The sequence below is a fragment of the Meleagris gallopavo genome, chromosome 6 (assembly GCF_000146605.3).
Source record: "Meleagris gallopavo isolate NT-WF06-2002-E0010 breed Aviagen turkey brand Nicholas breeding stock chromosome 6, Turkey_5.1, whole genome shotgun sequence".
NCBI classification, from domain to species: domain Eukaryota; kingdom Metazoa; phylum Chordata; class Aves; order Galliformes; family Phasianidae; genus Meleagris; species Meleagris gallopavo.
In genome coordinates, this window is record NC_015016.2 from 41,939,839 (window position 1) to 41,950,795 (window position 10,957).

The following is a 10,957-nucleotide window of genomic DNA, read 5'->3' on the forward strand; positions in this document are numbered from 1 at the left end:
TCTTACCTTCACCCCTGGGTTGAAGATGTGAAATGGGATGACGGCTGGAGCCACAGCAGAGCCCTTTTGAACAGAGAAGTTTTCAATAGTTTGGTGGGGGTTTTTTGGTCTTTGAGGTACACTTCATTATTCACAGCCTCTGCAAATTAGGTCTCTGGGGGTGCAGTGCTACTGGTTGGATGAGCTGCTGTGCTGCGGCGTTGGCTGGCGGGTGGCTGATGTGTGTGCAGCTGAGGGCTGCCTTTGTAGAGAGTGCTCTCTGGCCCCTCCTTGACACTTAGGAGAGCAGCCCAGTTGTGTGCTTGCTCCCAGGCCTTCTCCTGACCCAAGGAACGGGAAATTAACTGGTGTGGTGGGGAGCTTTTACCAAGGGAGGGAGGGAGCTTGGTCCTGTGTTGAGGATCCAGCACTTTCAGCCTCTTTGCTGTGCTGGCTGTCTTGGGGTTTGAGATCCCCTTCTGCCGATATTCTTTACTGTGGGAGTGTGGTTTCTCCTTGGATAGCACATCAAGCAAAAATGTTTAAAGGACTCCTGTCTGGGACTGAGCCACCTGAAGAAAGCTTTCCCACCTCAGTTTTCTGCACAGTGACCATAAGCTTCCATGACAATCAGCATACATGAAACTCACATAGTCCCATGTCTCTTCTTATCCTCATCTTGATCATGGAACCACAAGCCTGTGTTGGTCTTCCTTTTTTTTTCTTCAATAAACAGACAGACACAAGGCAGAACAGCTCAGTGGCAGACTTCTGTGTTGCAATGGGAACAGTGAGATGAGTCCCACCTGTTCCCATTGGGATAAAATTATAAAAAAGTCTTTCCCCTCCTTTGGCAACTTCTTGCTTTTGAAAAGTCCTTATGACTGGAAGGAAAAGCATGTACTTCCTTCCATGAATGGTTTAATGCCTGTTTTCATAGAAACACAGAATAGCCTGAGTTGGAAAGCATAAATCCCTGCTCCACACAGCCCACCCATAATGCAAACCCCATGTCTTGAGAGCACTGTCTAAACGCTCCCTGAACTCTAGCACTCAGGGCCATGCCCACTGCCCTGGGCAGGCTGTTCCATGCCCACCATCCTCTGGCAGAGACCCTGGCCCTAGCCCCCAGCTACCTCTCTCTGACACAGCTCCATGCAGCTCCGGCAGCTCAGCGCTCCCCTCCAATCTCCTTGTGAGGAGCTGCAAGCTGCCATGAGATTTTGAAACCCTAAAAAACGTGAAGGAGTCATCTGTCTCTGCTTCACCTGCTGCTGCCACACTGGGGTTTGAACATGGGAGGTACAGCACAGGAAGCAGAAGTCAAGACCTCGAGTAGCTTTGTAAGGGCTGCAATGAAATATATGGAGAGAGAACGGACAAGAAAAAGCAGGGAAGAGAGGAGAGAGAAAGTATGCACACTACAATGAATTCTAGATGTATTTTTTTTCCAATCATTTTTAATGTTGACATGACTTTTCAGCAGATCGTTGCGGATGGCCTCTCAACCAGACCTGTTACAGCAACAACTCACAGCACAGTGCAGTGTAATTTAACCAAATAAAACAAAAAAATAAGTTGCTGAATTGATAAGTGCTCATTAAGCCTCCAAGATGCACAGCAGAGCAGGAAGGAGCTCAGAACCAGGGCTGAGCTGCCACCTGTGTCCCTGGGGTCCCTGCGCATGTTTTAGACCAGTCTGTGCCATTGCCCTCTGTGGTGACATTTAGTGTACTGGAAGAAATGCTGCCAAAGCCCAATCTCACTGAATTCAATGAGTACTTCTTTTTTTTTTTTTCTTTGCTAGCAAATAAACTAGCAAATAAAATGACCCTGACATAGGTTTGGTAAAATGCCACTGTAGTGCTTCAGAAAGTAGGAAAATCCCCTCAGCGTTTCCACCAGCAGTAAGAACGTGCTCCTGGCCTTATGGCTGTGCAGACATGAGTGGAATAAGACTGGCTTGGTGCTAGGGAAGGCTCGGGGCTGGGAGAAGAATTATGGCTCAGGGACAATGCTGAAAGGATGGTGCTGAGAGCTGTGCTCTGCCTTGCAGCTCAGATAATCCTCCCTCGTCATACTTCAGGGTGGGCTGCTTGCATTCGTGTCACTGTTTATCTTCCAGATGGCTTGCAGGTGCTGCATGGGATTGGCATTAAACTCTGCTTGCATAGGATATTAGGGAGGGAACATTTACTGGGAAAAAATGTCTCTAGCTGCAGAAAGAATCTCTTATGTCAGGTTATTTAGATGCAGAGGTGGGTCAGTGGATTTCTTGAGCAAGAACTCAAATTTTCAGACACTGTTTGAAAGGGGCTGTGCTTTAAGAAGTTATCACTTCTCATCAGGGCACGTAAGCACAGGGTCTTCACCAGTGCTGGGAGCTTAGTGTCACACTGACAGCTGCTCGTGTTCTGGCTTAAGCTGGTGAGTAATTCCGCAATCAAATCTCAATGGTATCTCTACTGAAAATCTGTGTGGGTTGTTCTTCAGCTGGGCATGGAGAGCTGGGGGAACTATGCTCTTGGTGTCCAGTAGGCACCTTTGCACACTTAGTTGATAAGGTAATCTTTTTTTAACCCGGTTGTAATTTCGGTATTTGTAACATCTGGCAGTGATGGCTGGGTCTTTGCTTCAGCCCTGCTGTCTGGACATATCGTTGGATGGCCATTCCCCTTCCTGCCAAAGCCATTTGGCTTCACCTCATTTCTTCAAAGAGGGCTCTGATGCAGCACCATCAATCATTATGGCCAGAAAATATCTTCAGAATCCCACAGTATCATTTCAAAGCTCTGAACTGTGTGTGGTCTTTTAAAAACATAATGTATGCTTGAAAAATGTAAGGGTCTTTTTTTCCCCCAAGTGGTCTGGAATGGAGCAGATTGTCCTTGGAGCGCTTGCAAAAGTTTAACAGCTGCTGTTCATTTGGCTTCTGCCCTCCTCCAGGATGGCTGATGTCCTGGAAGGCAGGAGGGGGTGCAGGTTGGGAAGGTTGAGGCAGTGGAGGGAGGGTTTAAAACTGCTAGTCGCTGCACTTTCACATCCAAAGGAACTCTCTTCTCCCATCTCTTAATTTTATTGTGCTCACTTGTTGCTTCTTTTGACCAAAGGCCAACAAACAGCAAACAGTGTTTGCATAGTGGTTGGCGACCCTGCCCGTGGCAGGGGGGTTGAAAACTAGATGATCATTCTGCTCCTTTTCAACGCAGGCCATTCTGTGATTCTATTTAGCAGAATAGAGCTAAAGAGTGAATTCCAGCATAGGGCAGCAGCGAAGTCTTAGTGTATTATTGAAGACTTTATATTCACTCTGTGTGGCAGAGAGAAGGAATCGATGCTGTAATCAGCTATTCAGAAACGACCCATTACCAAAGATAAAAAAAGAGGCAAACAGCAGCAAAGTTCCACCCTTAAAAAAAAAAAAAAGAAAGAATGAAAAGGAATCTGAGCAGGTTTAAATTTGCTAAGGACTTTGGAGACCTGAAAAAAAATACTCCATCCAGGAGCTCAGGGCAGATCATACTCTAGTCCACTAGCTAGGGATTTCAGAAGGAGTGCAATTCACTGAGCTCTGTGCTCCTGAATGCACAGAAGGATTAACAGTGTGAGCCCAAGCTGCTTGGAGGCAGTGGGACTTTTGAGCAGATGAGGGTCAGACCTAAGTAAAGGGCTCACGTCCCCAACAAAGCAGGTGTGCTGTCCTCCAGGGTGTGGGCAAACACTTCTGGTCTAGTGCAGCAGATGCCATGGTCTTGGCAGGAAGAGAGGGTTCATTCCTGCAGGGAATACATCTTTCCTTGCTTTGGGGGAGCTGCAGCCACCGCAGCATGGAGAATCCCCATTTTACCATTCTTACCTAATTTATCTGCCGTGCAGCCTTTAAACCAATGGAGAGCTGCATAAAACTTGCCTCCATACAAACACAGGACAACACAGTGGACGACTTAGAGAAGCCAAGCAGGAGAATGCTGTAGTTGTCTTCCTTTTTTGGGGGGGAAAAGGAGCAAATTCTTTTGTTTTGATCTGTCACGCAGACACTGCAGGCACGAACCATGCAAAACTGCTTTTACTGATTTGTTAAAAAATCACAAAAAAAGAAACATTGCCATCCTGACATCTAGCTTGGCGCATGAATTTATGCTTTATGTACACTTGCCTCTAAATCAGATACTCTAAGTTCATTACTGAGCTGTGCCAAGTGGAGTACTAGACAGCACACCAAAGGCCTTCCCACCCAGCTTCAGTTTTGTGCCACGAACATGGGTTGAGTTTACAGAGCCAGATTTTTATGGGATTTATCTCTTCTCTGGTGATATCTAGGTTAACATTTGAGGTAACAGGCCATACAACCCATAAAAGGGATTATACAGCGTCATGGTCTCACCAAAACAGGCTCCTCTGTTTCATGGTAGAGTAGCTTAGCAGGACATTGAAAATGAGCACAAGTATATAAAAGACAAAGCTCCTCATTTCTGTAGCCATTGCTATGAAAATGGCATTAGTTATACCTTTAGTATCCTTAAGGCTAAAGGGAGAGGCACAAGTGACCCCTTGGTCTCGCAGTTAAAATAAATTTCATTGCAAAATGTTTGTTCTCCTGTCATCTTGCTAGCTGGGTGCTTCAGGAGCTCGGATAACACATGTTCAGAACTGTACACAGCTTGCTGCCCATCCCCCAAAATTAACAGATTCTGAATCTGCAGCTTGTGCAAGGTATGCTGACGTATCTGCAAAGGTTTGCTTTGCACTGAATGGATCTGCCTTAGCTTCAAAATGCATCAGTGGCATAGAAAATCTCCCTTTATCTTACATGAATCCGTGGTGGCAATCTGGGTTTAACTGTATACAAAACCAAGGTTGTTTTCTTGTTTAGGGCACATCCTGAAGGTGCTGAAGGCCTGCACGTGTTCATGGTGCAAAAACTGGATACAGGATGCTGAATCCCAGATGTGTGAGGCTTTGCAGAAACCACCACCTATGTCCAGCCACATAAATCCACAGGGTTACAGAGATGATGGGAGCTGCCCGGTGAGCATCTGCAATGGGAGGTGTTGCTTCAGAGGAAGGATTTGCTCACGCAGAGGAAGACTTCATGTGAATTAACTAACGTGGGAATTGAAAGTAGATTAGCAATGCCACGTAAATGGATGGATCCCTTGGATTCTTCTCTTCAGAATTAAACTGGTCCTAATTTGTTTCAGTGTAATTATGAAAGAGGATGTTATACAGGCTTTAATGAGATCTAATGTTTTCACCACAAAAGTTAGCCTGGGTTCATTTCTTATGTCTCTCAGCAGGGGTGGGATTGGAATGCGTGTTGAATTTTTTTAGTAGGAAACTTGTATTATTTTTACCTTGGGTTTCAATAACTGATTCTGATAATGGTGTAATCTGTTTTTGTTGTGATTATACTATTTTTAATCACAGGATATAAAAGCTCTGAATAAGCAATTAATTAATCCTCACCAAGTCCCTACAAGGTCGGTAAAAGCTTTATAGGAGTCAATGTATGGCTTTTCCCGTGGAATACAGCGAGGCAAAGCAGTGCAATGAGGCATGGGAGGGAAGATGGGTATCTGACTTTACTGAATACATGGGTGGAGTTAAGCAAGAAAAAGACGTTATTAACCAGTTTAGAATTTGGTTGCACCACCACAATGCACACAGGAGGAAATGTCAGGGGAGCTCCAGCAATCTGGGCGTCCACTTTCTGTCTGACCCAACCCACCTCACTCATAGCAGCACTGCACGCAATGCACCACAGTGGGAGCAGCTAATAGCAGGGTGTGCACATCATGGATTAGAAGTAATTTATCTGATTTCCTTTTATTTTGAAATAGGATTTACCCATTTGAATTAGATTTTGTTAAAAAAAAAAAAAGCGAAGAGGAAGAAAAAACCGTTGAGCTCCCAACTGCTGTTTGCAGGCTGACTGCGTGTTGACAGATTGCTCTGCTGGTGTTGCAGTCCTTTCTCTGTCGGGGCAGTTTCTTTCTTTTCCCCCATGGATAGTTTATTTTCTGCTCAATGCTAAGTCTCGTGTTTGTCTTACTTCTTTAAATGAGAGCAAGCACTGCGCTTTTGTTCTGCCCCTTTTCCAGTGCCATTTTGCTGATCTTCTCTGCGTGAATCTGAAAGATCAGGAAAACAAATCAATACAGAAGAGGACCTCCTGCCCCTTTTAACCTAACCTGTGGGAGGGAGGAGGGAGAAATAGCCAATGACATGAAAGGAAATTTTAAGTATGCCCAAAAAAAGCGCAGTGGGAGTGAGGGTTTGGAAGGACAGGTGTCAACAGGACCAGCCTCTGCATTTCACAGAGTGTCTTTATGAACTCACGGTCATCTCCTCTGCAGCAGCACGCAGGGGTGATCCATACAGCTGTAAGGCATTGAACCTGTAACAGTTCTGAGAGGGAGGAGGCAGTGGCCCTCGTGTTTCTGCATCACTGACTGTGAAGGGCTTTGCTGGTTAGAAGCTCACCACACGATCTGAAAGCCAGCGAATGGCAACAGCTGCCTTGTCATGGTGAGGTGGGCCTCGGTTCTCTCTGATGCCCTGTCCTACTTCCACTCCTGCAGGTGAGCAGCTTGTCTTGCTGTGGATAGTCGCCATGCAGAGCAGAAGGGAGCTGGAGAGAGGTTCTGTGCCTCTACAGCAGCTGGATACTGTCACTGGAACAGTGAGGCCTCGTCAGAAAACCAAGCCTGTATGTTATAGTCAAGTCTACTAATTATGGCCTCTGTTCCCAACATCCACCCTCAAGTATTCAGCTGAGAGCCTCCCAATACTGGACACTCTAGGAGCTTCCTCCATTATCAGTGGAGAGGAAACAGCTCTCCTGTTCCTTTCCAATGGTGAAGACTACTAGATTGCTCATACAGGGTCTTTATGCTAGTGTCTAACATTAGATGCTATACGTGCAGACCCTAATCTCTTACTTATGTTACTCTTTAAGCCTCTGCCTTTGGATTTAGCCTTGATTGATCAATCAGATGCAAGACTGGTAAACACCCTACCAGTGTACCTCCTCATGTGTTTTTGTAAGAACTACTTTTCTCTTATTTGTTTTCAGTGTGGAAAAGCAGCTAACTGCTCTTTCCTTCCATTTAGATCAGAAACTACACAATGCACCACTTGAAATCCAGGGGGTCCAAACAGCAGGCATCCATCCCAGGTAAATAAGAACACTGTGCACAGATACCAGGGGACAACTCCCTCACCACCAGATAGCTCATGACTGAATTTCTGGTCTCTTCTTACATTGCATTTTTCATAGAACCACAGAATCACTCAAGTTGAAAAAGACCTCTAAGATCACCTAGTCCAGCTGTCCATCCACTCCCACCATGCCCACTGACCACGTCCCTCAGTGTCACATCCACATGGTTCTTGAACACCTCCAGGGACGGTGACTGCACCACCTCCCTAGGCAGCCTGTGCCACTGCCTCACTGCTCTTTCTGAGAATAAATGTTTTCTAATACCCAACCTGAACTCCCATGGCAAAACTTAAGGTCATTACCTCTTGTCCAGTGACAACATTTCTGTTGTTGTCCCCTGCAAGAGGGTTATGTGTGTAGATGGATGTAAGAGAAGAGAATTTGATCTCTACTGCTGATTTTGTAAAAACAGTGATAGCACTTCTCAGAAAGCTCAGCACTAATGCTGCTGAGTGTAGGATGGTAGTGCTCCTCCTGGGTGCAACTAGAGCATCAGTCATCAGAGCAAAGCTAGAGGAAAGGCAACAGCAACAATAAAAAGGAAATGTTTTTGTGTCTTGACATGGTCTGTTACACTAATATAATTGCTTCACTAGAGGATTTTAGGAATAAAGCTCCTATGCTACTTGCAGTAAGAGCCTTTTGGCTCTTGGTACACTGCTTTTGTGTGACGAATTAACTGTAGGACACTGGGGAGGAGCAATTGACTTTCAGACAAGAATGTTTCCTGTGCCACTCCAAGTAGCTCTTCTTTTAGGTCTTTGGATGGTTTCAAAATGCTGTTGGCAAGAAATTATTACCATTAAGGCCTCCAGTATTGCTGGGCCATAGAGGTCTTCGTGGTCCCTCCTTGATAGAGTCAAGATTCAGGTTGCAGCACAGTAAATCTGCAGTATTTCAAATTATTTCTATAGATTTATTCCCAAACAGTCCATGTATAACAAAAGAAGATGGAACATTCTAAAAGAAACAAATTTTTCTGCTGGTTAGCTACCCCCATTCTTTATTCGAACCAGTTGTTTGAGATTCTGATGTTGGTTTGAAATTACCACTGGGGCAGGTATCGAAACAATCCTTACAGTGATGGGAATTTGTGTCTTGTTTGCAGCTTGCTGTACCTCCGTAAATGATACTGGGCAGCTCAGCACCTCCCCAAGGTGACAGAGTGGCCATCCATCTGTGACTTAGCTGGAAGCATTTCACAGATCTTTGGAGACTGAGTTGCTGAAATCACACAGAGACATTTGGCATGAACTTCTGCTCATCTGTATCTCCCCATGGAGACAGCAGCACGACAGTGGTGACCTCCCCAGGGCCTCCTTGCTAATTCATTGGGACATGCTGCTCACTTCTTCCAGAGCCACAAAGAGAATTCTGGCAATGGGCTGTAGTGAAGTAGGCAACAATGGAAAAGATGGGTAATTAACGTGGAAATGTTAATTGTTGCAGGCATTTGGCACCAGGCTCTAGGAGCTAATCAAGCCTTTGCCTACTATAGTTTACTCACAGATACCCTGCATAAAAATGCCACCAAGAGCAACCTGCAAAGGCAAGGCATTGTAAGATTGTACTGAAATAATGTGTGAGAGGAGCCTGCAGAATTGGTTTGATTCTGATACCATTGATGCTTCAATTTAAGATTCTGACTGAAGTCACTGCCAGATAGAACGAGAGGGAATGGCCTCAAAACTTCTCAAGAAGAGCAGTGAGGCAGTGGCACAGGCTGCCCAGGGAGGTGGTGCAGTCACTGTCCCTGGAGGTGTTCAGGTACCATGTGGATGTGGTACTGAGGGATGTGGTCAGTGGGCATGGTCAGTGAGGTGGGCTGGTGTTTGGACTCAATGATCTTAGGGGTCTTTTCCTTCTTTAATGACTCTATGATTCCATGATTCTATATATGAATATTCAGTATGTGTGCATAACAACTTTGCATTTTTACTGCCTTTCAACTCACACACATGAACAGAAATGACAGAGCTCTGGGTAGTTTACTGGAGAATATGGAAAAGGCTTTTCACAGGTGACTGCCTTTTAAGTTCCTAAACCCATCAAAAGACCCTGAAACACACCTAACCACTGCTGAGACACTTACTACTACATTGCCATGTATTTGCTGGAACTCAGACCCCCTTTCCCTGGGAGATTATTGACATAGTGCTATGATGGGTCCTAGGTTTGAGTCACTAATGACTTGGGGTTTGGTTTTGCAGAACCAACATCCTCCCGTTGAGCTTCTCAAAGAGCATCTTCCAATGTTACTTCAGGCCAGCCTGCGGTACTCAGGTGGAGCAGCCAAGACAGGCAAGGGGGACTGTATGTACTGCTATGCAAACTGATCTGGGCCTTCAGTTCTGCATCAGGCAGCATGTCAGGATGAGGAAAAGGTGCTGACTTTCAGCAGGACAGGCACTTCTGTCCCAGTGCTGAGCTGTGGCAGGTGGCTGCCAGGACTCAAACCCTAGAATGGTAAGAGCCTGGCTGTGGAGAGGATGTGTCACTGAATTACACTGTGGATGCCTCCCCTGTCACTGCTCACCAAACCAGCCAGTGTCGAGTCTTGGCATCACTTAGCATTGGAAGAAAGCCCAGGAGTTCTGCTGGTTGATTATTTCTTTACAACTGGGAGAAAGGCTTCAGTTAGGCTTAGAGATTTTTGTTTTCTGACCATAACTTTGATTTGCTCTGACTTCATGTTAACAACAAAATTTGTTAAGTGTCACTCCTGATAACCTGCTTTCTTGGGAAAGAAAAGTCTTACACTCAAGAGCCATATGTCTCTTAATGCAAGAAAAATGTGGTTTGTAATTAAACTGCTTTGGAGGCCTGGTTGTTGATCCTTTTAGTTGATGTTGGTGCTCAGGAAATGTGTGGATCTGGAACTGAGGGTCATGATTAGTGGGCATGTTGGGGATGGGCTGGTGGTTAGACTAGGTGATCTTAGAGGGCTTTTCCAACCTTTATGTTTCTATTATACTATTCTAAAAGAGCAGGAGTCAATCACATCACCTCAGCCCTCAAGTGTCCTCAGGTTGGTGTTCCTGGAGTATGTGGGTTGTGGTATTTCAGCTGCTGATGAGTCATGTAGTCACACAATTGTGGCATGATGGGCTTCTCATCACATGTAAGCTATGTATATTATCTGCACAAATACACTTACCATGTGGCTCACTACAGGCACTGACTCTGGGATACCGGTCTTTCTCTCTTTAACATTTCCACAGAAGACCTTGCATGAACCTTGCAAGTCAGCCAAATCTGGCTTCGTTTGGAATAGCTGCTGCTTGTTTTGTTGACCGTTTGAGTTTGTTTCTGATTTTGATTCATATTCTTCTTCCAATGTGGCTTGCAGAAGTTGCCTAGAAACCATCTCACATCAGCTCACTCATCCAGGATGCACAGCTTCCCATATGCCAGCAGAGAGATAAGCTTAACTTCCTAATTTTTAAAGAAATGCAATTAACCCTCCTTCCCTCTCCCAAGGATGTGATATCTGAGAACTCACAATTTAAAAAAAAGAATTGCTGAAGAAAGTCTGGAGTGCATATCGTGTGGGGTGTGTGCGTGGAGAAGGAAGAGGAAGCTTTCTCAAGACAGTGGCAGAGCCAGAACCATAACAGCCCACACTCGATAGTCCTTAACACAACCCTTCACAGCCTCAAGTGACAGAATAGCTGTAGACTTAGTCTGACCAAGCTTTACACTTTCATGTCCCTGCTTGTTAAAATATTATGCCCTTCATGACATGTCCCATCCAGA

At 45.3% G+C, this 10,957-nt stretch overlaps 1 long non-coding RNA gene across 1 annotated transcript in view; it reads left to right on the forward strand.

Moving 5' to 3' along the window:
• Positions 1 to 1,819: 1,819 nt before the first annotated feature.
• Positions 1,820 to 10,957, forward strand: part of LOC109368297 — an 11,401-nt gene continuing 2,263 nt past the window's right edge. The window contains exons 1-3 of the long non-coding RNA XR_002116202.1: positions 1,820 to 2,406; positions 4,853 to 6,688; positions 7,093 to 7,156. This is a non-coding gene — a long non-coding RNA (uncharacterized LOC109368297). The remainder of the gene's footprint in view (positions 2,407 to 4,852; positions 6,689 to 7,092; positions 7,157 to 10,957) is intronic.